Raw genomic sequence first — 26359 nt, forward strand, 5'->3', positions numbered from 1 at the left:
AGAGAAGGGCCATTTAACACAACATAGCCGTAGGGATGTGCTGCACACGAAAGACACAGAAATAGTAAACTCCAACTGCTGTGAAATAATAAGCATAATGGCGAGGCTCTTGTTAAAAACAGCTTACAAATTGCATAGCCCCAAATTTCCCTCTTTTTTCATTGATGAGCTTGTTTACAAAGACTACATCCAACTGCTAAATTATTGAAAAACCTTTACAGCGATTAGGGGAAAATTAAACTTTGCTAGAGCAATAAAATTGTTGCTTCAGTTAATTCTTAAAGAACGTTTTATAAGGTTGCACGCATCTGTCCATCTGTCCGACTACAGGGTTGCAGGCTGAAGAATTTCCTGCACAGATATGCTCTGCAATCCTTTTTATTTGGAGGAAAATTATTGTTTCCATCTGTTCTGGTATATACAAAGGCAGGAATGGCAGCAGTAAGACCCCTGTACAGAACAGAGAAGGCCTCAGTGGCAGCAGACTTGACTTAGAGTTAGAGACAAGGGTGGGGAATGGGTTGCATATTGGCTTGCACAGATGCAGTTTCAAGACTGTGATGAAAGAGCAATTCAGGACACAGTAGACTGAAGTATTTTAATAAAAAGCAAGCTTTGCAAAGTCCAAGTGTGAAATTATCATCATTCACAGGTTTCACCCAAAAAACAAACTGAAAATCTAAAGTCTGTGAACGAGCCAAACAAGCCGAAGAAGTTCAAGAGCACACAGAGGGAAAATAAGGAGAGGACACAACAAGATGAGTAAATGCACATTCAGCAGAAAACAATATTTCTTAACTTAAGCTTCACATCACTACTGAGTAGCTCTACAGCCTGTCAAAGAAAGAGTGGATGAGCTGGTTCTTAAATATAAGGCAGGAGACTCAGCCAGGGGCTTTTTCAGAGAGCTGCCCTCGAGCAAAATGGACTCGCCCACCCGGGAGCATCAAGAAAGTAGGAGGTAGAGCAAGGATACTGCTGGGACCGTGAAAGAAATAAAAGTAAAAATCCAGAAACTGGAGTAAAAGAAATACAAGGCATCTGACAACAAATGAAGCATAAATATAAGGCAGACTGGAGGAAACAAAGGGCTATATATACACAGAATGCAGATTTGACAACAGGACAAGGTTGCTGCACATTTGCTAAATGTGTAAACCAAAAGACTATTAAATCACCATAAAGAATTTTAAAGATATAACAGCAAAATGTTGTAGAAAACCAGAAAACTATTATTACTTTCTCATCAGAAGTGCACATAGCATGCCAAGAACTATAATAACTCTAATAAAAAGTTAATACGATATTACTCCGCGCACTCGTGGTGCTGATGTGTATTCCTAACATTACAGCTGCACATTAGAGCTCTGAAACTCTAAATTGTATACACTTAAATTTTAAGGATTACTCAGTGTGTTCAAGTGTGACACTCAGCCTAATAAAGGAGGTGTAGAAGTCGCTTTAATTTGTCATCAGATCAAAGTGAAATTTGTTTTTTTTGCGAAATATATAAATCTAACTGATCAAATGTCTGATCTGTGTTCTAGCAGCTGCAGTCCTGGCAGTGTAAAACAGTGCTTGGCAGCAGATTAGGACCCAACATAAACAACCGAACACGTGTTTTCTGGAAACAATGCCAGCCACAGTTTGCGCTTCGGTTGTGTTTGTAAGGTATGACTTAACCAGCTGCATATATAAAACATATTAATTCCTATATTGCATCTAATTAGTGAAAACATAGCCCTCCCAGCTGATGCTTAGCATGCAATTTGCAAAAACAGTCTCTTAGTTCATGAAATCATAGTGGATGTATTAAAAGTGAGGCAGTAGATACTCTAGACTTGCCATAGTAGGAAAAAGTGGCCGAAACAGCATTAATGGTAACAACGTGACAGTTAGCCAGCACTGAACAATACCATGATCTTAAATCAGCTAAACACAGTTCAACAGTTATTATAACAATTCATTATTATCTTGTAAAGTCAAACAACTAATAATAATAAAACCTGTCTAGAAGAGCAGCTTGACCAAAGCTCCAGAACAGCCCGCATCACATGGCTGACGCAGAGTTCAGTGTTACAGCTACGCATGAGTCAAGCTGTTCAAAGTCAAGGATGTATTAAGCTGTCCTCTTGACCTGTTTGTTCCTTGTGACACATTAAGCTCACAAGAAATAAACAGAATGTTCTGGCAAGACTCAAAGGACGCTACTAGACGTTCAACCGTAATAACACAGGCGTAACAACTCTGTGATGGGCCCCGGGGCTGGTACTTTTTTGGACCCCTACCCCCATGTTGTACCACAACAAACACAGGGCCTCGCTCTCTCTTTCTCTCACATCTTTTGAGAATCATTTATTTAAACTTATTTTATGACCTCACATCGTCTTCCACTGAGGCAGACACAGATTTGGCCTTGCCAAAGTAACATGAAGATAAGTGGTGACAATGTTTCAGTGCTTAACAAAACCACAAACTACTCTCCCTATCTTTCAGCCCTTGCAGCAAGCAAAGTTATTGACAGTACTGCTCAAATCCTAAGTCCAGGTGTTATCCGGTCGTTAAGTCTGACGTCACTAGCCGTGTCTGGGCCTAAACTCCGCTGCAGGTCCATATATCAAACGATCACTGTGGCATTACTGAGAGTTGAAAAACTGTCTAAAGTCTTTCATCTTTAATAAAATGATCAGCGTTCTGCTCTACCAGGTGTAACAATTGAGTTTAACATCCAGGCATCCATGAAAACGGAATTTATGACATTTAACGGAGTTAGAAGTTAGCAGGAAGTTAGCTCGCTAGCTTCTATTCAAATACAATATAGCATGTCCTGACTGCGGGGTTTTGGAAACAAATTAAAACGTACAGCTCTGTTATCACTTCCAACATAAATGAAGACAGAAAACTAAACAGCAGTGACGTTTGTAGGGTTACTGAAGTTTGGCTAGCTGGTATATAATGATGTGCTACGTGACCGCTAGCGACACAGCTATGTTAGCATAAAATAAACAAGCTAACTTTTTTTCCACTCGATAAAAGTTAACGTGAATGTTCACGGTGGTCAGGAACAAATGTAATCGCATGGCAGGATGCTGTAAAAGGACCAAACTTCAGTCAGGAGAACAACTGAGATAATCCATCCACAATACGAGGTTAGTCATTCATATGCTGCTGCATGGGCTGGGCTGTAGTTACATCCTAAGGTTTTAAAAACTGAGCTTAAATAAATGATTAGCGGTAATAAAAGCCGAGGGAGGTCAACAGTGATCACTGACTGTTTTAGGAGCTTTTTGAGATTAAATGGAAGAAAATACATAACATTAAACATGTTAACAACACAAAAGCCATATTAAACGCAGACTACTTTAGGCCCGGAAGTTATATTCGTCACGTCATCACCTAACGACCGGATAGTTACTCTGCGCTCTTCACTCCTTCCTGTTTTGAGCACCACTTTTTTGCTCTGGTTTCCTGAACATAATTTAAAATGCCACTGAGACAACAAACTGCCCTGTAAGACACACTCCCAGAAAAAAAAAGGTGCCTAGTGGATATCGACATCTTCAGACATTCTGCAAAAATAAGAGCAGAGAGAGAGCAAGGTCGTGAAATATAAGTAATAAATTTCGAAGCATACCCCTCTGCTATCAAAAACTGTTCAGAAAAGGTGCCCGTTTTAATCAGTAGAGTGTAAAATGACTGAATAAATGTTTGCACCAAAAATTAAATTCATAAGGAAAATGATTTCATAAAAAAGTAGGCTTTGGTTCACAAGATAGAACCATGACTTTAACAAATGATGAAACTCTTATAAAGTGTCCAGCTTTAGTTTAACCCTATAATGGCCATTTTATCATATTTGATACATGAGTTTCTGAGACCTCTATCTCATCAACATGGTCAATACTTGCCATAATTTCAAAATGTTATGGACAGAACTCTTTTTTTTTGTCTAAAAATAACATTGTTGTTAACAAAAAGTTGTATCAAATGCAATACAAAATATATATGTTAAATATATAATAAGAATATATCAAACACAACATGATATTTTTTGGATTTTGTTATTAGGGTTAATAAACATCTCATTTCCAAAAAATCAGAATTTTCTGGCTATTTTTTGATGGGTTGGGTCTTACGGGGTTAAATTAAATACATGTGTGTTGTATAATGTGGAGTGAACGTGCAGTTTGATAGTCATGTTGACTCAGTCTTTTCCCCCTTCTGGGACCTGGATCATCGTGGAGATGTGTGTGGTGCTGCGAAAGTTGGTGTCGATCCAATCCCAAGTATTGCTACTAGGGGAGAGCAGTGTGACATGATCTGAATCTTAATCTGTGTGCATGTCCATGAAAACGAAATGACTGGAAATATTGCTTTTTTACAGGAAGAAGAGAAAGGAAGTTCAAGGACAATGGAGACCAACATGCTGGCTCCCAGGTCGTAAAACATTTTAAAGGCAGCAAACAGGCCATAGTTACACCAACCCCTGAAATCTTACCTTTTGTTACACTCAATAGCAGTTTTGAATTTGGTATTAGTTCCATTGTTCTGTAAAGCTGCCAGCCAGACTCAAAAAATTGAGTAACACGTGCTAGTGTAGTAAGGCAACAGCTTGCATTTCTGTTAGAATTCAGAGGTAGCAAGACACATTTTAATGAGCCATCATTAAATAGCTTTAATAAGCATGACCAGCAAACCAAGTATGAGAAAAATAGACCCCTCCAGTTTTCTTCAGTGCACTCAAGTGAAGTAAACAGGAAAGATTTCAGTAATATAGCATAAAAAAACAAAACAAAAACCATTTTATGAAGTTTCATGGTAATTCACCTCCTTTTCATTTTGTAGAACTCTTTTCTCACTTTCATGTCTCCAAACCACTTCCTTTTCACTCATAAAGTTCCAACCTTGCTTTTTTTGTAACCCTGAAAAGGATATATATATATATATTTTTTTTTAAAATTTTGTGTTCTTTACTTTTCTGTGAATATGCATGCTCCATCTGCCTGTCACTTTGCTTCCGGAACACTTGAATTTCCCCAATGAGGAACAATAAAGGACATTTCTTTTCTCATCTTCTATTCTAAACACACACATTTCAGTGCTGGGCTTTGTTATTCAAGGCTCAGCAGCAGTGCACACTCAGTTGCCCAGGGTTAGTAGATATGGACTACTGTCAATCATACATTGGCTGGTTGCTTTCTTTGATTTAAGTTGTTTTTGTGTGCTAAGAAAACAAAAAATCTCCACATTCACTCTCACACAAGGGCAAATGTTGTTGTGATATTGATTTGCTGCTCTGGAAAAAGCAACTCTGAAACAGAAGCACAGATACCGAGGGAGACGAGGCACCAGATTTAAAGGGAACTTCATCAAACCTCGAGTGAGTCAGCTGGGCGATAATCCTGACAGGATGGTGCAGAGGTCTCAAGAGGCAAGAACAAACTGGGAAACACAATTTAATACTTTGTCAACAAATAAATATAAAAAGTCACATAAAATCCAGTTCTGGCTTCCATCATCCAAATTAATGGCAAAACAAACAAACAAAAAAAACAGTGTTAATCAGGCACGACTAGAAATCAACATGCAGGTGGTCATTGTTCTGCCAAATGTAATTCAGCCAAACAAACAGATTAGGCTGCTAAATGTAGGATGCTAATGTATGTCTGGCACAATTTAAATGAGAATTATTTCCTATTATAAAGTCTTGCATGTGTCTATGCGTGTGTGCGTGTGTGTGTGTGTGGGGGGGGGGGGGCTCTTAATGACACAGGCCAGTCGTTTACAAAACAATGTAAATAAGGAAAGATTAGAGAGAATCTGTCGCAGCTTTGGATTGGCAGAGAGACTCTAAAATTAGATTGGATTGTGGTGTCAGACTCACTTAAGGGGTCTGAGTACGCTGCTGAACTGAACCATTCATTTATGAATCTCATGATTAAAAGCCTGAGAAACAAAAACAGTTTCAGTGTTACACATCAGCATGTCCACGTTCAGTCAGTCGACTGCTGTAATTAGTGAAATGCTACTAAAGTTAATCAAAGAAACCTGTCAACATCGCTCCACTTAACCACAAAAATAACACAAGTACACGCTCATATACTACCACAAACAAACACAAGGCACAAAATGAACTTCAAGGAAACACAAAACGCTGGGTCAAAATGACCCAGGATCATGACATCTAAATCCTGTAGGTTTCTTGAAGATTCAGCTCCCTGCACAAACTTTTGAGGTCTGGACAGTAGCTAGCTATGCATGAACATGATCCACCAGCTTTTTTACAACTTTTTGCATGGAGCTCCAGACTGAGGGCCATTGATGGTCATTTTATATTTCTTCTATTTCAGAATTATCGTACCAGCAGTCGTCACCAATACTATTCAATTCAATTCAATTCAATTTTATTTATATAGCGCCAAATCACAACAAATGTCGCCTCAAGGCGCTTCATAGATACAGAGAAAAGCCCAACAATCATATGACCCCCTATGAGCAAGCACTTTGGCGACAGTGGAAAGGAAAAACTCCCTTTTAACAGGAAGAAACCTCCGGCAGAACCAGGCTCAGGGAGGGGCGGCCATCTGCTGCGACCGGTTGGGGTGAGAGAAGGAAGACAGGATAAAAGACATGCTGTGGAAGAGAGACAGAGATTAATAACAGATACGATTCAATACAGAGAGGTCAGTTAATACATAGTGAGTGAGAAAGGTGACTGGAAAGGAAAAACTCAATGCATCATGGGAATCCCCCGGCAGCCTACATCTATTGCAGCATAACTAAGGGAGGATTCAGGGTCACCTGGTCCAGCCCTAACTATATGCTTTAGCAAAAAGGAAGGTTTTAATCCTAATCTTAAAAGTAGAGATAGTGTCTGTCTCCTGAATCCAAACTGGAAGCTGGTTCCACAGAAGAGGGGCCTGAAAACTGAAGGCTCTCCCTCCCATTCTACTTTTAAATACTCTAGGAACAACAAGTAGGCCTGCAGAGCGAGAGCGAAGTGCTCTAATAGGGTGATATGGTACTACAAGGTCATTAAGATAAGATGGGGCCTGATTATTTAAGACCTTGTATGTGAGGAGCAGGATTTTGAATTCAATTCTGGATTTAACAGGAAGCCAATGAAGGGAAGCCAAAACAGGAGAAATATGCTCTCTCTTTCTAGTCCCTGTCAGTACTCTTGCTGCAGCATTTTGGATTAACTGAAGGCTTTTCAGTGAGTTTTTTGGACATCCTGATAATAATGAATTGCAGTAGTCTAGCCTGGAAGTAATAAATGCATGAACTAGTTTTTCAGCGTCACTCTGAGACAGGATATTTCTAATTTTAGAGATGTTGCGCAAATGGAAGAACGCAGTCTTACATATTTGTTTAATATGTGCGTTGAAGGACATATCCTGGTCAAAAATGACTCCAAGGTTCCTCACAGTGTTACTGGAGGCCAAGGTAATGCCATCCAGAGTAAGAATCTGGTTAGATACCATATTTCTAAGCTTTTCAGCGCCGAGTACAATGACCTCAGTTTTATCTGAGTTAAGAAGCAGAAAGTTAGTGGCCATCCAAGTCTTTATGTCTTTAAGACATTCCTGCAGTTTAACTAATTGGTGTGTGTTATCTGGCTTCATGGACAGATAGAGCTGGGTGTCATCTGCATAGCAGTGAAAATGTATGCTATGTCTTCTAATGATGCTGCCTAGGGGAAGCATGTATAATGTAAACAGAATTGGTCCTAGCACCGAACCCTGTGGAACTCCATAATTAACCTCAGTGTGTGAAGAGGACTCTCCATTTACATGCACAAATTGGAGTCTATTAGATAGATATGATACAAACCACTGCAGTGCAATACCTGTAATACCTACAGCATGTTCTAATCGCTCTAATAGAATATTATGGTCAACAGTATCGAATGCTGCACTAAGGTCAAGAAGGACAAGCACAGAGATGAGTCCACTGTCAGAGGCCATAAGAAGATCATTTGTAACCTTCAATAAAGCTGTTTCTGTGCTGTGATGAACTCTGAAACCTGACTGAAACTCTTCAAATAAACCATTCCTCTGCAGATGATCTGTTAGCTGTTTGACAACTACTCTTTCAAGGATTTTTGATATGAAAGGAAGGTTGGAGATTGGCCTATAATTAGCTAAGACTGCTGGGTCTAGAGATGGCTTTTTGAGTAAAGGTTTAACTGCAGCCACCTTGAAGGCCTGTGGTACATAGCCGATTATTAGAGATAGGTTGATCATATATAAGATCGAAGAATTAACCAATGGCAGGACTTCTTTGAGCAGTTTTGTAGGAATGGGGTCTAAAAGACACGTTGATGGTTTGGAGGAAGTAATTATTGAAGTTAACTCAGAAAGATCGATTGGAAAAAAAGAGTCTAACTTAACATCAATGGAACTAAGAGTAGCTGTAGATAATATTAGATCTGTGGGATGATTATTGGTAATTTTTTCTCTAATGATAAAAATTTTATTTGTGAAGAAGTTCATGAAGTCATCACTAGTTAACGTTAAAGGGATGGTTGGCTCAAAAGAGCTCTGACTTTTTGTCAGCCTGGCTACAGTGCTGAAGAGAAACCTGGGGTTGTTCTTATTTTCTTCAATCAGTGATGAGTAGTAAGCTGTTCTGGCTTTGCGGAGGGCTTTCTTATAAAGCAACAAACTATTTCTCCAGGCTAAATGATGATCCTCTAAATTTGTGGCACGCCATTTCCTCTCCAGATTACGAGTCATCTGCTTTAGGGTACGTGTTTGAGAATTATACCACGGGGTCAGGTACTTCTGATTAGAGACCTTAGTTTTCACTGGAGCTACAGTATCCAGAGTCGTACGTAGTGAGGAGGTGAAATTATTAACAAGATAATCGACCTCTGTTGGGGTAGCGTTCAGATAGCTGCTCTGCTCTGTGTTGGTACAGGGCATTGACGATGATAACAGTGGCTGGATTATATTCTTAAACTTAGTTACAGCGCTTTCAGAAAGACATCTACTTTGATAAAGTCCACTCTCCACTGCTGCGTAATCAATTATTGTAAATGTAAATGTTATCAAGAAATGATCAGACAGGAGAGGGTTTTCAGGAAACACTGTTAAATGTTCAGTTTCTATGCCATATGTTAAAACAAGATCTAGAGTGTGATTAAAGTGGTGGGTGGGTTCTTTTACATTTTGAGAGAAACCAATTGAGTCTAACAACAGATTAAATGCCATGTTGAGGCTGTCATTTTAGCATCTACATGGATGTTAAAATCACCCACAATAATTATTTTATCTGAGCTCAGAACTAAATTAGATATAAAGTCTGAGAAATCAGACAGAAACTCTGTGTAAGGCCCAGGTGGACGATAGATGATAACAAGTAAGACTGGTTTCTGAGTTTCACAGCTGGGGTGGACAATGTTAAGCATCAGGCTTTCAAATGAATTAAAAGTCTGTCTTGGTCTTTCATTAATTAATAGACTGGTGTGAAAAATTGCTGCCACACCGCCCCCTCGACCTGTGCTTCGAGATTTCTGGTAGTTAGAATGACTCGGGGGTGTTGATTCATTTAAACTAACATAATCATCCTGCTGCAACCAGGTTTCTGTAAGGCAGAGTAAATCAATTTGTTGATCAATTATTAAGTCATGTACTAACAGAGACTTGGAGGAGAGAGACCTAATATTTAATAATCCACATTTCACTGTTTTACTCTTTGGTTCAGATGTGGATACTGTATTGTTCTTTCTTTGTGATTGTTTAAGTTGTTTGTTGCTGGTTTTTAGTTTGTTTTTTGTCTTTTTGGAAGCAGACACAGTCTCTATGGAGATGGGTTTTTGGGGGGGTAGCAGGAGGAGAGAAGCTGCAGAGAGGCGTGTAAGACTGCAACTCTGCTTCCTGGTCCCAACTCTGGATAGTCATGTTTTGAGGGGTTTAATAAATTTGTCCATATTTCTAGAAATGAGAGCTGCTCCATCCAAAGTGGGATGGATGCCATCTCTCCTAACAAGACCAGGTTTCCTCCAGAAGGTTTGCCAATTATCTATGAAGCCCACATCATTTCTGGGACACCACTCAGACAGCCAGCAATTTAAGGAGAACATGCGGCTAAACATGTCACTCCTGGTCTGATTGGGGAGGGGACCAGAGAAAACTACAGAGTCCGACATTGTTTTGGCAAAGTTACACACCGATTCAATATTGATTTTAGTGACCTCCGATTGGCGTAACCGGGTGTCATTACTGCCGATGTGAATTATGATTTTATTGAATTTACGTTTACCCTTAGCCAGCAGTTTTAAATTTCCTTCAATGTCGCCTGCTCTGGCCCCTGGAAGACAATTGACTATGGTTGCCGGTGTCTCTAGCTTCACATGTCTGAGAACAGAATCACCAATTACCAGAGTCTGACCCCCGGCGGGTGTGTCACCGAGTGGGGAAAAACGGTTAGACACATGAACGGGTTGGTGGTGTACCTGGGGCTTCTGTTTAGGACTACGCTTCCTTCTCACTGTTACCCAGCCTTTCCCCAGCTGCTTGGGGTCTGCCGGGGAACAGCTAGCGGGGCCTACGCTATCTTCGGCTGCACCAGCTACAGGGGCCTGGCTAGCTAAGGGTGAGAGCAGGGTGCAAAGCCGAGTCTCCAATTCAGTAATCCTGGCCTCCAGAGCTGCAAATATGCTACATTTGTTACAGATATCATTACTGCTAAAGGAGGCCGAGGAGTAACTAAACATCTGACACAATGAGCAAGAAAGTGCAGAAGGGACATGTGAAGTAGCCATGGTGCTAACGGGTCGGCTACGAGCTAAGCTAGCGAAACAGTACAGAGACAGTGAGTGAATACTATAAATTAGGTAGTGAGTACACAGAAAGTGTGCTTCGGATGAAGCACGTGAAGATTATACACAGAGCGAGCGAGCGAACACCAAGTGACAGCGCCCCCAAGTGACCTTCCTGTTGGTGACCTGGAGCCCGTTCCCCCTTGTTCAGGTCTGCAATCTTGTCCCTGATGTTCTTTGACAGCTCTGTGGTTTTGCCCACAGTGGTGGAGACACTGAAATTGAAGAAACTGATTCTGTGGATACATGTGCTTCACACATATAATGAGTTGGTCACACAGTCAGTCTGTGGGAGGCAGAATTCTAGCTGGGTTACTTGGGATCAAATACTTGAAATGCGAAGCAGTTTATAACTTTTGTGTAAAGTGTTTTTTCTGGTGAAAATTCTGTCCCTTTCCATTAAAATTAAAATACCATAAAAATAACTGTTCATTTCTTTCTAAGTAAGCAAACCACACAACAGGATAAAGATCAAATCATTATTTTCCCCACTGTACCAAGAGAAGAACAGAAAACAAACAGAGGCTGGTGGAGCGTTCCCCTCTCCCAGCAATAATAATTTGTAACACACCACAATAATTTGTAATAATTGCCCTTGCCTTCTGCTTACCTACATCGCAGCACTGTAATCACATTCTGTCGGTGACAGAAGTGCAGGGACATTTCTTCAACCGTTCAAATTGGATTTCAGCCTTTTGTGTTTCCTCTAAAACCAAACGAGTCCTTGGTCGTTTCAGCTTCCCCGGAGGATGGCCTACTCCCACACTCACTGACAGTGCTATTACTTACATAATATGGCACTCTGAATGAAAGGTGTATTTTGTTTGTGTGCAGCTGATGAATGGAGACAGGACCTTTGCAGTGAGTGTAAACTGCTACTTTGATCTTTGAAGCCTCACAAAGTGGAGTCACCGCAATCTAAAAATAAGTCATCCTGACTGTGACATCTCTATGTTTACAACTGTGGTGACAGGTAAATCTGCACTGTAATTATCATCTCTGCTTCACGCATGCAAGCTTTGACATACTAACGGCTTTGTCACTGAAATACACACACACCCACCCACCCACCCACACACACACACACACACACCCACCCACCCACCCACCCACACACACACACACACACACACACACACACACACACACACATAGCACCTGAGGCTAAATGTTCATGACTTCATTTTCACTTTGATTCCCTTCATCCAAAGCTGAGATGTGCTTCACACTGTAACAGAGGCCGCAGTCAACATTTACACAGTTTTTGCTGTCCCTTATTTATTGCCAGGACGAGCACACCTGAGCCCCAAGTGGGCTTTTCAAGTGTGAAATGACTACCGACAGTGTACTAAACAAGCTTGTGTAAAGAGTGTGTCAGTAAGAGTGGTCAGCAAAGAAAACCTCACCGTCAGGCACACATACATGCACAGATTCACCCGGTCAGAAATGAAGCTCAAAATTCACTTCTTGTTATTCTCAAGCTGTTTCTCATCTTCCCCAAATGCTACGAGTGTGCATTCGCATGTCTCTGCACGTTATGTTTATGCTTGTTTCTATTAAGGTCTAAGCTCTAATTTTCTCTCTTTTTAAAGTGTTTCCTTGTTGGACTCATTGTTGCATGAAGTGAAGAGAAGCCGTCCCCAGATGAGGCTCTGTCGGCACACTGGCGTGTGTCGCCTTCATCATCGATTTCCACTGCGCAGTATCCAAGTTAAGTAAAGCAGGAACCACAAGACTGTGCGCCTTGGCACCAAAATAAAGAAGACAACCTGGTAAGGCCTGCTCTGTAATGGTGATATGGTCAATTCCCATAATAAGTTAATGGAGAGTAATGAGCTCCAGAAATAGCCATTTCCTGTTTTTCAACTGCAAAGTGAGCAATGAATATTTTCCCACAGGGGTAATTTGGTGGCTTTGCTTTCCTTGTAAAAATCCTTCGAAATCAGATTTAACAAAGAAAATGGTGCCTTAGATTAGCATATATTACCAAGAGTTATACTGCAGGGTGGTGTTTTCATTTGTGCTGTCTCGTTCAGTAAATGGAGCTCACTTGCAAATTACGACAAGAAACAAAGGCCACGTTTTGAACAGACGTTTGATGAATGAAGGGTGGATGTCAAAGGAAGGCACAACTATGCGATTTACGCATACATTTTCCTGGTATGCACGACGGGATCAGCCTGATCATTAAAATCTCAAGCAGGCTCCCCATTACTTGTAAGAAAATATCCTTTGATGTTCATTGGCCAGAAACGAGCTCTGCGAAGCAATTTTTGTTTGCCTTTCAACTGAGAAGATGAAACGTTAAATGCAAACACTGCGGTGGTTTTAGTGCTAAGTGTGACTCATACATTGTTTATATTCAGGGAAAGTACTATGAAGTCGAATAGCTGCGTTTACCAGTGCACGGTCTGTTGTGCTGCTGTAGTCATATATTCAGTTCAGTGAGAAGTTAAGCCACTTTATAGTATATTAGAGCGATGTGGATTTTCTCTAGTTACCATGTTTCTACACATTAAAGTGATTGACAACCTTTCCACTCTGTGAAAAAGGTTTTGTGTTATATTGAGATTGGCTAAAACAGTAGTAGAAATCACATCTAAATCATAGTGTAATGTTATATATAACATATATATTATGTTGTGTGCAAACTTACAAATATATAACTCATAGTTACTGCTGTGAGAAAAACAACCAGAAACATCCTTCTATGACATGTACCTGAAACAGCAGGTAGAAATCACATCTAAAATATGATGTTATGTTAAATAATACATGTTGTATGCAATCTTACAAATATATATTTAATTCATAGTTACTGCTAAAAAAACACAAGGGGGAAAGGGGAACTATGAATATGTGTTGTTTTGCTGTTTGTTCAATGATAATAAGGTACAAAAAATGGGGAAATAATAGAAGTCTAACTGATTCCCTGTAATGCTCTTTACTTAATGAGCTGATTTACTGTAAGCAATTATGTTGCACGCTATCTCTCCAGAGGTTTTGCTATGATTCAGTGGTACTGTGCAAAATTACGCTCACCGCCTGTAATCAGCCAATCAGACGGCAGCAACTCACTGCATTTAGGCATATAGACATGATCGTGATAAAGTTCAAACTGAGCATAAAAAGGTGCAACAAAGGTGATTTAAGAGACTTTGAACATGGAATGGGTGTTGGTGCTAGACGGGATGGTCTGACTATTTCAGAAACTGCTGATCTGCTGGGATTTACTCACACAAGCAACTGTAGAAAGGTGTGGAAAAAGGAGAAAATATCCAGTGAGTGGAAGTTCTCTGGGTGAAAGTACCTTGATGATGTCAGCGGTATTAGGAGAATGGACAGACCGCTTCGAGCTTCAGGCTGATAGAAAGGAAACAGTAACTCACATAATCAAACGTTACAACATCATTTCGAACCATGAAAGCATGGATCCATCGTGCCTTCTACATCTGTGGCATTTCATGATTTCAAAATGTAATCTTTTTAACATCACTCCAGGAATAATGTGTTTAATGTTTCCAGCACCTTATTAAATCTTTGCCTCAAGAAATTAAGGCAGTTCTGAAGACAAATATGGTGTCCAACCCATTACTGCTCAGGTCTTATGTGTCCTCTGAGAGTAAATGATGAAGTGTTTTAATTCATTTAAAAAAAAAAAAAACGTTTGCTGGTTACATGCACATAATTCAAACCAGGCCCTCCAAGTGGTTATTTCTGTCCATTTTTACCACAAGACCTCAATCCTGACACAGTGTGTGATACAGTGGATGTGTGTATGAGTGTATTTGTGTGTCTCCGCACAAGGGTCGTCTTCTGAATCATCCATTTTTCCACATATAGTTGCAGAAAATATGTTTGTGATTCTAAGTTGTTTTCTTGGAACCAAAGGATAGATCACAGCACAGTCACATCCATTCCCAGTGTGTTGTGAGATACACATGTATCGCACACCTGCTGCATTAGAGGTTCGGACCACTGAACTATAATGTCTTACTGAAAGAGTGACCCACCAGGGAACCACTCACACAGCAGCCAACAAGCACTCCAGAGAGTCACTCTGATATAATGTCACTTTCATCAGATCATGTGAAAGCTCGTACCCAAAGTGCTTCCTTTATTGATATTAAAACACTGTGGCTATAAACCAAAAGCACAGCCTTTATAATGATCCCAAGGCCATCACAGTACACGACACTGCTGTGAATTTATCTTCACCGGCTCCTCTTAACCCTCCACTTGAACCACTTATCAATATTACAGAGTACTTTGAAGACCTTAAGACCAGGATAAAGAAGATGAAAGTAAAAAGTTTCTTTGAAAAACTCCTCAAAAACTCCGAAACTGATTGTCTTGAACAAAAACAAAGATCAATTAAATTATTCTCTAAACAAGGATAAAGAAACATTCAATTCAAAATAAAGACAGCACAGTCTTTAATGTTAAAGTAACATTAAAGAAACACTAAACTTTTGGGTAACGTCTCATCTTATAGGATTTAAAATCCTTCCCTGAGCCTGGTTCCACTGGAGGTTACTTCCTGTTAAAAGGAGGTTCTTCCTCCCCACTGTTGCCAAGTGCTTGCTCAAAGACTATTGGGGTTTTCTCTGTAATATTAAAGAGTTTTATTTTATTGCCTTGAGGTAGCTATTGTTGTGAACTGACTCTATATAATATAAATCTAAAAGCTTCCTAAATAACCGTCCTAATACCTTTGAAAACTATCTCATAATTTGGCAATAACTTGAAATATGAGTTTGGTAAAAAAATATATATTTCAGTTGTATTTCAGTTCATAGTTGAAGCTGTGGGGGAGACAAGGTCTCCACCACCCCTCACTGCTATCTATTGTGGATGAACCTGACCTCTGCACTGCTTGTTGCACCATCAGTGCAACACAGACTGACTGAGCTCTGCTGCCAAAACGACTGATAAGAAAATCCTTTATAACTTGTGCAGTAACTCTCTAAATTCACAGAGAATCTGTTCTTTCATGTTCATTTTCTTTCACCATAAAATGTCACAGATATTGACACACACTAAGCTACTTCATTACACAGCACCGATCATGACGCTGTCATACTGAGCCACTTTAATATAATCGAGTACCGACTGTACTCTGCCATTTCTCTGTTTTTACTTTGTTGATTTTAAAATATTTTACATTGTTATTTATTATCCTGAAGTTATATAGCTGCAGATACTGGCTGTATATACCTATGTTATAGTTATGGCCCATGGCCCAGTGTTTTAAATTAAAATCTTGTTATACTACACCTACAATACGGAAATACAGTCTTCACCTTATTTATTCATGAAATAAAGAAAGCATAGTGTAATAAATGCTAAAATAAATAAAGCTTTTGCATGGTGACCTGCTGAAACAGAGAGTTCATTATAGAGCTTTGAATTCTTTGACCCCAGCAGTTATAATTCTCCCTCAGACATCACAAACAGTTCATTTGTGCAGGAGAAACAATGGAGTCTGCAGTGTTTTCCTGTCTATATTTAAAATTACGCAGTTTTTGGAGTCTATTTGACAGTTTCTGTTCCCTGTTGTGATATGCAGCAACAACATTTCAATGGAAGGAAGCAGAGGAAGTGGAGGAATCTACAAACCCATCGGGCTATGTGAGAGCTTTAGTTTTTTGCTGAATTTAAACAGTTTCAAGGATTTGACATATTTTAAAAGCTGACAGGGTGGGAATCAGGTTAACTAACAATGAGGAACTTCTTATTTCTAAGACTGTGTGGATCTACTGGCATTTTCACAGCTGCAAGTCTCATTATCCATCCAAGCAAAAACTGATATAAAATATCCCGCAAATGAAATGCATCCTGTTATTTTCAGATTTTAATGATGGTGGAGTTCCTTAGACTTCAGCAGGAAAATCAGATTCCATCTCACATATGTGCTGAAGATATGATTGACCTTTTCCTGGAGGAGAGCAAAAGCAGTGAGCTACTATAACACACACAAACACAGACGAGCCACCTCACACCAAATCTCTTTCTAGTGAGTTTGTGTGGAGATGCTGAGATAAAATCCTTTGATGAAGAAGAAGCCAACCATCTTTTAAAACTGTGAAGACAAGAAAACAGATTTGCAGTAATTTGTAGAATTATTATTATTTTCATTACGTTCACATGTTGAAACAAAACTGCACTTTTTGTGTTTTTTATTTCAGGTGTGGGCAGTGAACTGAGGGGCACTGAGTCGGATGTGGGGCTTAAACAATGCTCACCACTGACTGAACCACTGATACGACACAGGATGGATCCATGCTTTCACTTTGTTTACACCAGATTTTGACCCTACCATCTGAATGTCAAAGCAGAAATAAAAACTCATCTTTTTCACACTGTTCTCTGTAAGCTGCAGAGATGTCCATGTGATAAAATCCCAGTAGATCAGCAGTTTCTTACTTACACCAGCCCGTCTGGCACCAACAGCAAAGCCACGTTCAAAGGCACTTAAATCATTTTTCTTTCTCATTCTGATGCTCGCTTTAACTTCAACCGTGTCTACATCCCTACATCCACTGACTTGCTGCCATGTGATTGGTTGATAAGATATGTGTGTTAATGAACGTTTGAACAGGTGTACCTAATGAACTGGCCACGAGTGTCGAAATCATAAAGGAGAACGAGACTCATCACACAGCTGATTAGGGCTGGGCGATATGGCCTAAAATTCATATCACGGTATAATTTGAAGCATGTGCGGTAACGATATATATCACAATATATTCTTTTCTTCTGTATAAGGTATTTTCCACACTATAAGGCACACTTAAAATCCTTTAATTTTCTCAAAAATCGAGAGTGTGCCTTATGTATGAATTCTGGTTGTGCTTACTGAACTCGAACCAATTTTGGCGTGCAGAAATCTGTTAAAAAATGTTATAGTACAACTTGTGTGATAAGCCACGCTGCTTGATGGATTGTCAGAGCATTACGGCTGCCGTAGCGGGGGGGGTTCGCGGAGTAATCTGGGTCCAAAACTCCGTCTACTTCAGGTCCCAAAGTCAAATGAACACTAAGAGTTAAAAACGGTCTGAATTCTTTCATCTTTAATAAAATCATCAGCGTTGCTGCTTTATCGGGTGTAACAATTAAGTTTAACATCCAGGCATCCATGAAAACAGAATTTATTAAATTTAACGGAGCTAGAAGTTAGCGGAAGTTAACTCGCTAGTTTACACCTAAACATTTCATACCATGTTATGACTGAGAGATTTTGAAACTAAGTAAAACGTACAGCTCTGCTACCACTTCCAACATAAATGAAGACAGAAAACTAAACAGCAGTGACGTTTGCAGGGTTACTGAAGTTGGACTACCCGGTATAGAGATTGACAGACCACGTGACTTTCGCGCATTGCATGCCGGGAACTCGTGGCAAAACAATCCAAGTACCGCATCAAATGCAAGCATTTGCAGCACCGCAAAACGTTCATTCTTCGGTTCCAATAAATTCTTGCTTTTTCTTTGCCCCCCAAAAAGGTATGTACAAAACGAAGGAGAACAATGCCGGTCCGTACAAAGACAGACTTGATAAAAAGTCAAAGAAAAGATACGAGGAAAAAAATCAAACGAGTGAAAGGGTTAGACCCTTATGAGCACACAGAGGGACAAAATACGTTAGCGTGCTGCCCAACTTTCACCACGCTCATATTTATAATTATACGGTTCTTGGAGTGAGTGCATACACTCATGAAGTTTAGTAACTTCAGGTCACTGCAACAAGCCCAGGTACAGTTTACCAACGGATGGGTACAGGACCTTGAAATGCACCGTGTAGAACCAAAGACCATCGTACGTATCATAAGTTTACCAGTCTCACAAATCGTCTTCATAAATACACCTTCCTTAACCGTTTATTAATAGTAGTTATTATTAATTATTAGTAGTGGAAATAATTTCTGGTACGCATCACAGAAATGTAGCAGTGACAATAATATTGTATGCTGTAATCGTACTGGGCAATTAGTGATACAAAAAAACTGTTTTACCCTGTGAATTTTTGTCAATGTACCATGGTAATAACAGAAGTGAAACGCAATATTGTGTCAGGACAATTCACTATTTATGCACAATAAACAAAGGAGCATAGCATGACAATTTCTGTTCAGCGCCAGACTTGCTTGTAACCTATATCACCAATTATGTTAAGAAAAATGACGTATTAACTACAAGAGAAGACTGACCTTTGTGGAAATGCTTGGAGCAGACTAACCTGTGAGCTGGAGTGTTCTGGGACGTTATATTTTGTCTTTGAATGGCTGCAATCCAGGCCATCCGTCGCCTCTTTGTTGCTTCAGAAACATGGCTCGAACAATTTCTCTTCAACGACGTAATCCGATAACAACCGATCTCTTTACCCGTCGGCTTTCCGTGGCTGTCATGCAACCGGCTATTGCAGTTAATAATACAACAGCTTCTTGCCATTTTGTGTTTCTTTTTATCGCTGTGTAACTGATTTCAATTGAAAGCCTGCGTGCGCTAGTACCTCTTGCCACGAGTTCCCAGAATTCTTTGCGGTTTTACCCCTGAATGACGTCACATTTTCAATCTCTATATAATGTTGTGCTACGTGATTGCTAGCGACACAGCTATGTTAGCATAACATTAGCACAGTGAAGCTGGAGGATGAACGCCAACTTTTTTTCCACTCGATAAAAGTTAACGTGAGGAATTCTGGTGGTCAGGGACCAATGCAAACATATAGCAGGATGCTATACACGGGCCAAACTTCAGTCAGGAGAACAATTGAGATTATTCATCCACAATACGAGGTTAGTTATTAACAGTGTTGGGACTAACGCGTTATTAAGTAACGCGTTACAGTAACTACGTTATTATTGTGGTAACGAGCACAGTAACTAGTTATTATGCCAAAATCAGGAACGCGTTAGTCGTTACTGGGATTTAGATACGGTCATTACTCGTTACTTCGTGTGGTGGCTATCGCGGAGCTTCCACAGATTAACATTAGCAAGTGGTGGAGGCAGCAGGTGGAGGAGGGAAAGGCGACGCAGAAGGAAAAGAGACCCGAGGCGGCCACCGGTCCAAGTGTGAACTGAACTTCAGGTAAGAAGTTATGACCTGCAGTCTATCTGGGTCAGATATAAACCAAGTTTAGTTGGAGTTAATTTTCGTTATGCTGACTTTTTCTTACTGCGTGCTAGCTAGCATGACGGAGTTTCTATACAGCTGGGTGGGTGCTATGAAGTTAATGATGTTGAACTTTATTTTGTTCATAAGTTATTAGAGTTGCCAACCGTCCTGTCTCGTATTCAGAGAAAATATTACGCGTTTCTTATTGAGGTGAAAAGGAACAGTTTGTCCCGGACTTCAGCTACAATGAAAAAGACACAAAGCTGGAGTTAATCGGTGTCTTTGCTGCACAGCTGCCTCTTCTTTTTTCATTCTCCCCCCTCCCTCTCCCATTTCTACTTCAATCATGAAAACTGATCAATGATCAGCTGATCGGCTCTCGGTGATATCGGTTTGGTTATCTGGTGAGAGGGAAACATGAAGATGAAACCAGGAGATGTCCTTACTGAATCATCAGAGTTGAACAGGTGATGGAGAAACAGGTTTACCTTTTAGGTCACATAAATGAGTTGAAGGGAAGTTATGAACTGTTTCTGAGAGACAAATAACACCAGGATCCTTTTTCTATGTAGCTGACAGCTGGTAACTGTGCAGGGGCGGATCTAGCAAAGTGTTGCCGGGGGGGGGGGGGGGGGGGGCAGGTAGGGCATTAACAGGGAGAGGTGGGCACAAGGTAATACTTTTCTTTCTTATTCTCATTTAAAATGTCTAGCTTTTAAAAATAATTATCTGAATCTTACAACAAAGGATTGGTAGATTGATGCATATATACCATCAAAACAGTGTACATCACTGTCACAATGCCTTTCATGTATATTGAAAAAAAACCCCAAAGATGGCGCCAGTGTTTGCGGCAAGCCGTCTCCTCGAGTTTTGTCTACTGTCTGCTATCCTATTTTCTCTGTGTTATCCTGACGCCTTTGCGCTTCTTACCTATGATCGTCAAACTCTTCTGAATCTCCAGCCATTGACTCACCAAATGCCTGGTTTCAAGTGGCAATCAGGGAACTTTTTCTCAACTTCGACGGATATCTCTGATAATTTACGCCGCTTCCCAGCTACCCTTCCACCTAGGAAACATCATAGGCGACGGGGTAAACGGAGCGGTATTCGTGTTCGCCTCAAGGCTTACTTAAACTCACTTGATGCGACCAGCTACCACGTATTTGTAAACACTCTATCTTCTTCTCATGCTCTCTGGGGCCGCTTCTGCTATAGATTGCCCTGCCATCGCTGGATAAATCCTGTTGAACACTATGCTCACCTAGACTCCCCGACCGAGTGCCCACCGGTTCGGAGCTGGGTGCGGCTTTCCAGAGGCGGTGTGAACTACAGCAATCTTCGCCTGCTGAGATCTGTTCCAACTAACAACAACCCGACTACACTTCGGATGGCTTTGCTAAATATTAGATCACTGGCAAACAAGACTTTTATTTTAAACGACCTTTTCGTCTCAACTGGGCTGGATTTTCTTTATCTGACGGAAACCTGGCTTCATCCTGAGGAATCTTCTGCTTTTTCAGAACTTCTTCCCCCAGATTGTGCCTTTGCTAGCTCTCCTAGGATCTCTGGCAGAGGTGGAGGATTGGCTTCGATTTTTAAAGACAAATTTCGATGCCGGGAACTACCACCCGTCTCTTTCACCAGCTTCGAGGTGCAGCTACTGGAACTGAACAGTGCTCCCCCAATTCTTTGTGCTGTGGTGTATCGACCCCCAAAATCTGTTAAGGATTTTATTTTTCAGTTTTCTGAACTACTAGGGAGCTGTTTTTACACTACGATCGTGTTTTAATTGTTGGTGATTTTAATATACATGTCTGTTGTGAGGCAAGCACACTAACAAAGGATTTCCTTGCCCTTGTTGACACTTTTAATCTTACGCAATGGGTAAGTGAACCAACGCATTTAAAAGGTCATTCGCTTGACCTAGTTTTGTCCTACGGTCTGGATATTTGTATAACGGATATCAAGGACTCTGGGATCTCTGATCATTCTGTGGTTATGTTTAATGTTATGCTTCGACATATGGAGCTTAACTGCCAGGGTCCATTACGCCAGATGCGCTCGATTAATTCTGAAACCATTACCAACTTCTCTACTCTTTTCGCCAACTCTGTGCTCCCCGACTCCGTCTGTCTTGTGGATTTATCGACTGACGAGCTTACCAACCTTTTTAATTCCACATGTTCTTCTATTCTGGACACTGTGGCTCCACATAAGACTAAGCGTACTAAGTCGTCATGCCAACCCTGGCTGAATGAAACTACCCGTGCTCTCAGGCGCGAATGCCGTCGTGCTGAGAGTAAGTATAAAAAGGATAAGCTCGTAGTGTCAGCGGAAATCTTCCATAATTGTCTGTCAAAATATCAGAAGACCGTCAAAGCTGCTAAATCTGCCTACTTATCAGGTCTTATTTCGACCAATTGTCACAAGCCCCACGCTCTTTTTAAGATTTTTAACTCCGTGATTAATCCTCGTGCTACAGCACACAAGGAAGTTTCTCCGGCTCTTTGTGAAATTTTTTAAGGTATTTTATTGAAAAAATCACTATTTTAAGAGCCCCGTTTTTATCGGTAGTTCCACATCAAGTTTCAGTTTCTAAATGCTCTGCTGTCTTTCAGAAGTTTGAGCCTGTGACTCTTTCTGATGTAAAGGAAATAATTGACCACTTAACAATCTCCAATTCCCCACATGATATTCTCCCTGCCCGTATTTTTAAGGAAGTGTTGAATACTATTGGGTCTTGTATTTTATTAATTTTGAATGCATCTTTGTCTTCGGGCTGTGTACCGTCTGCCTTCAAGCATGCTGTTGTTCAACCCGTTATTAGGAAGACTAATCTCGACCCCAGTGTTTTTTCAAATTATAGACCAATTTCTAAGCTTCCCTTTATGTCAAAGATCCTGGAAAAAGTGGTCTGTAAACAACTTCACACCTTCCTAGATTCCAATGGTATTTCTGAAAAATTCCAGTCGGGCTTCAAGCCTCGACATAGTACTGAGACAGCTTTGCTAAGAGTTTTTAATGATCTCCTTTTAACCACCGACTCAGGTTGCTCTGTGGTTCTAGTCTTACTGGATCTGACTTCTGCATTTGACACAGTAGATCATAACATTTTATTATCAAGGTTAGAGCAAGTAGTTGGCCTTAAGGGCACAGCCTTATCATGGTTTAAATCTTATCTTTCAGAGAGGTCACTCTCTATCACTATGGGGCAATATTCCTCCTCCTCGGCTCCTTTTCTCTGTGGTGTGCCCCAGGGGTCTGTTTTGGGCCCTATGCTATTCTCTCTGTACATGTTGCCCTTGGGATCTATTTTCCAAAGATATAATATTTCTTTCCATTGTTATGCCGATGACATTCAAATTTATTTCCCTTTGAGTTTGAATGTCACAGATCCATTGCATACATTGTTTAATTGTCTTCACAATGTGAGAACCTGGCTATCTCAAAACTCTCTAATATTGAATGACAGTAAAACTGAGGTTATTGTCTTTGACAGCCATATTCCATTGAACCAACTAACTGTTACCCTTGGCCCACTTGCTAGCTACCTCTCCAACGTTGTAAGAGACCTTGGGGTACTCCTGGATAGCTCTTTCAAATTAGAGAAACAAGTATCTACTGTGGTTAAATCTGGTTTCTATCAGCTACGTCAAATTTCTAAAGTTAAGCCTTTCCTCTCCCCCAAGGACCTTGAAAAGCTTATTCATGCATTCATTACCTCTAGACTGGACTATTGTAACTCCCTCTATTTAGGCCTCCCCCACTCCTCTCTTCACCGGTTGCAATTAGTACAGAACGCTGCTGCACGTCTTTTATCGGGTGCCAGAATGCATGACCATATGACTCCAGTTTTAACCAAGTTACACTGGCTCCCTGTGAAATTTCGCATTGATTTTAAAATTCTTTTATTCACTTATAAAATCTTAAATAACACTGCCCCTAGCTATTTAACAGATCTTCTTCATTTGTATAACCCTGTAAAAGCACTAAGATCTTCTAACCAAATGCTCTTAATGCAACCTAAGTCTAGGTTGAAAACCAGAGGCGACCGTGCCTTTGCTATTGCAGCTCCTAGACTGTGGAACAACCTCCCTATTGCCACTCGCTCTTCTGAAACTGTTCAGTCTTTTAAATCTCGTTTAAAGACCCATCTTTTTACTCTGGCTTTGATGTAAGATAGTTTGATTATCATTTGGTTGGTTTCTATGTTTGTCTCGTCTTGCATTGTATTTGTCTTGTTTTATTTTATTTTTTATTTATTTATTCATTTTTTTTAAATTTGTGAAGCACTTTGATCAAAACTGTTGTTTTTAAATGTGCTATATAAATAAATTTTGATTGATTGATTGATTGACAACAGCGTTTGTTTTCATTCAAAGGCTTTATGATTTTTCCTATAATGGTGGGCCAGTCTCTAGTCAAAATGCCCGGGCCAATTTTTTGTCCCAGTCCAGCTCTGTATGCAGCTCATCTGCAGTCTGGTGTTACCTACATCTTCCTATTCAGAAGGCAGTATTTCTGAGTTCTGAGTACAATCAAAGCACCACGACTGCAGTTTTTGTGTTGGATGTAAAAGGCGCACATGACGCTGTGACGTAGGCTAGAATCATGGCAGCGGTCAATGACGGTCCAGGCGTGGGATTTCTCTCGTGGAAATATGCACATTATCTTTTCCTTTCTATTGGTAGGTGGCACAGTGCACTTGTGGCAAGTAAGCAAGCTAGAAGACTGGCAAACTTGTGGAAGCAACACATTAACAAGAGAATTCTGAGTAAAACCAAAGTTACTTTCCCTAGTAACTAGTTACTTTGAAAGTAACGAGTAACTTGAAGTAACTGAGTTACGTTTGATAGAAGTAACTAGTAATGTAACTAAGTTACTATTTTAAAGTAACTTACCCAACACTGGTTATTAATATACTGCAACAACATGGGAATAGAGCAGCTGCGAGAGAATTCAACATTAACGAATCAATGTTACAGAAGTGGAGGAAGCGCAGGTTTTGGCTTTCCTCATATTTCAAAAGTGCTTCATCTCTTTGCTTTGACTGTTGCCCGGCATAATTTGCAGATGATAATGGTTTTAGCCGCTGCGATGCATTGACCAAAACAGGCGCAGCTTGATGACATCATCAACATGCGCTATCACGATAGAGCAATATAGTCAAAGGCCCTTTCTCAATTCTCAAGTACGCGAGTACGTACTTGCGTTCTCGGCGAGTACGTACTCGCCGAGAACGCACGGGAGTACGGACTCGCCGAGAACGCGAGCACGGACTCGCGATTTGTACAATTGGTACACCAGCGTACTTGATGATGTCACAGGTCCGGAGTTTTTACTGCCGTCCCCTCTTAATTTAACTGTGAGTAATATGTTATGAAGCTTAACTTTAATCACAGCCAAACCAGTTTACTCAGGAACAAATAAAACACTTAGAAGTGTTTTATTTGTTTATTTGTTGTTAACATTTAGAAGTGATCTAAGTGACTTATATATCATGTTTAACCTCAGTAGTGAAATCTCTATTAATAAAAATAGTGTACATGTACATACGTGTACATACCTTAATAAAAACAAGCAGGTGAGATGTTAGAACGTTTTTATTTTTATTTTAGTGGATAGTTTAATTAATACAATAGACAGCTACTGGGGTTTGGGGTTTGTTTAACCTGATTAGCGAAAAGACCGCGGGGGGGTTGAAAACGATGTGCCGGGAGTCCGCTGTTCTCGCCGGCTGTAATAATCCTCGACCTCGCTGTCTGCTATGGAGCTGGCGGGTCACAGACGTCTCCAAAAACGTCGGAGCTCGTTTGGAAATATATGATATCTTGATAAATCGAGCAGATATTTGAAGTTTACACAACTACATTCTCGCTTGAAAAGAACTTAAAAGTTTGTTTTGTGACCCAGAAAGAGTAATATTTAAAAGTTTTTAGCCCCGCTCGTCCGCCATTGCCGCGTTTGAGTTTTGGACAAAATGCATTCTGGGATATTTAGCTGTACCAAGTCCACACAAGTCACCACCGATGCATGCTCGATAAAACGGACGGAGCGAGAACACATCCGGGACTTTTTCGCGTTCTCGGCTTGATGCGTACTTCGAATTGGAACAGTACTTGGTCTCCGACTGATGACGTATCACGAGTACATGAGAACGCAAGTACGCACAAGTACACATATTGAGAAAGGCCCAAAATCTCTATCGTTGGCCAAATTTATATCGTTTCTATCGTATATCGTTTATATCGCCCACCCCTACAGCTGATTACATTTATTCTTAACTAACAGAAACACGCTGCATTTTACTCTTGAAGTCCTTCAGTTTTGCCTGACAGGACATTCAATTTGCAGTTTTGTTTTTCAGTTAGTTTTTCTTTTTCCGTTTCATTTTAGTTGGTGTATTGTGTG

At 40.3% G+C, this 26359-nt stretch overlaps 2 long non-coding RNA genes across 2 annotated transcripts in view; both read right to left on the minus strand.

Annotated features, from left to right (window-relative positions):
* Positions 1–26359, minus strand: part of LOC146517292 (uncharacterized) — a 378392-nt gene that overhangs the window by 26343 nt on the left and 325690 nt on the right. The gene's annotated exons all lie outside the window — the stretch shown is intronic.
* Positions 2543–25414, minus strand: LOC146517295 (uncharacterized). The gene is made up of 2 exons (XR_014874645.1): positions 24855–25414; positions 2543–3123 (listed from the first exon to the last, which is right to left on the minus strand). It is a non-coding gene; the product is annotated as an uncharacterized LOC146517295 (long non-coding RNA).

Source organism: Neolamprologus multifasciatus, chromosome 6 (genome assembly GCF_963576455.1).
Source record: "Neolamprologus multifasciatus chromosome 6, fNeoMul1.2, whole genome shotgun sequence".
Lineage (NCBI taxonomy): Eukaryota > Metazoa > Chordata > Actinopteri > Cichliformes > Cichlidae > Neolamprologus > Neolamprologus multifasciatus.